The sequence below is a fragment of the Etheostoma spectabile genome, chromosome 13 (assembly GCF_008692095.1).
Source record: "Etheostoma spectabile isolate EspeVRDwgs_2016 chromosome 13, UIUC_Espe_1.0, whole genome shotgun sequence".
Lineage (NCBI taxonomy): Eukaryota > Metazoa > Chordata > Actinopteri > Perciformes > Percidae > Etheostoma > Etheostoma spectabile.
The window spans coordinates 10,744,386-10,745,964 of NC_045745.1; the positions used below are offsets into that span (position 1 = coordinate 10,744,386).

At 37.1% G+C, this 1,579-nt stretch overlaps 1 protein-coding gene across 1 annotated transcript in view; it reads left to right on the top strand.

Annotated features, from left to right (window-relative positions):
• The window catches only part of pgk1 (phosphoglycerate kinase 1), a 15,411-nt gene that overhangs the window by 8,842 nt on the left and 4,990 nt on the right, over nucleotides 1–1,579 (top strand). The gene's annotated exons all lie outside the window — the stretch shown is intronic.

A 1,579-nucleotide genomic window follows, 5' to 3' on the forward strand; every position in this document is an offset into this window, starting at 1 on the left:
AAGAAGCAGATGAGCTCAACTTTTCAGACAGTCTCACTTGTTCAGTTATACTGAAGGGCAGTTTAGTTTGATATAAATTACAAATATTGGGTATATACGCAGTCATAAAACTACAGCCAATGTTTATCATTAAGCAGGACTTTAGTAAAAAGAGCATATTCGCCCAAACTGACTTATGCACAGCATTACGCAGTGCATTACTTATCTATTTATTCATATTTGTACTGTATCTTTGATTCGTCCTTATGTGCTACTCTCTGTCCCTTTGTGTTTTTATTTTTATTTTATTTTTTTAATAGCCCCTTGGGGGCGAATAAAGTTAATAGAATTTCAATGTCTCCATAGCAATTTAGCTGAAACCATCCTATTTTATCAGGTGTTGCACAAGTTCAGTGACAGAAATTACAATATGTTAGAATTCACAATCAAGAATACATCTGTAATCAATGAGGAGGTTTATAACAAAAATCTCAACGTTCTAATGCAACAAAATGCACCTTTTTATACAACTTTCTGTGGTTTCATGTTTGTTTCCCTGAGTTGTGGCGTCCCAGTCGGGTGAGTTCAGACGCAGCAGCGCGTGAAGCTGCTGCAGACGTTCGGTTTAACCGAGCTGCCCGTGGCCACATGTGGGTTTTGGCCTCGTATCAGAGTCCTTTTTTTTTTTTTTTTAAGTGTGTATTTTCAAAGTGTGTATTGTGTAACCGTCACTGCTGCTGCTCGGCGTCGAGCAGCGCAGCCAATCCCCTTTTTCCAGCACACGGACATTGATCATTAGTGTGTAATGATCACTGAGAAACTGATGAATCATGTGTTCGATGGCTGTAATTCACGCCCAAGATGTTTTCATCAATGATTTGTTAATGCAAAGGTTTTTTTTTTTGTGGAATTGTTTATGTCACCGTATTTACGATCCCAAGAAAATGGTTATTAGTAACTGAAAGACACAATGTTTGACCCCTGAAGTCGGTGTAAATAAGTTTATTTCCTCTGAAAGCAAAACCCAACTACACAACCGTTTATAAGACCATGAGACAGCATTTTACAACTCTAGCGGCAACAGTTTTATCTTTTTGATGCGACGATTGGGGTACAACAAAAATCTGTTTGTTTTTTTGTTTTTTTAAATAAAACCATGTAAACCTATTCTGGCACAACCTTAGACTTCTCTTTATTAATCCTTTTTTGGGATAACTCCCACAAGGAAAGTGAAAATTCCTGCAGCAGTGTTCAGCAAAATGCAGTATAGAGAGAAAGAAGACCGTATGAAGATAGCTATAATAACAATAAAACCTTTTGGCTATAAAAAGACATTTACCATAAATTATTAAGAGCGGTTAAAGTGACCAAGTATTTGAGTCCAGGTATGTATGTATGTATGTATGTATGTGTATGTACTGTCTTTACCCTATTTACCCTATTTCCTTCCCCCAAGTGAGGAGTTTTAGAGTATAATGGCATTAGGGACAAAGGAGTCCTTGAGTCTGCTGGTCCTACACAAAAAGTAACACACTTTTTATTTTAAAGGCGCCTTTCTTGGCAAGGACGCATACACATACATACATACATACATACATAC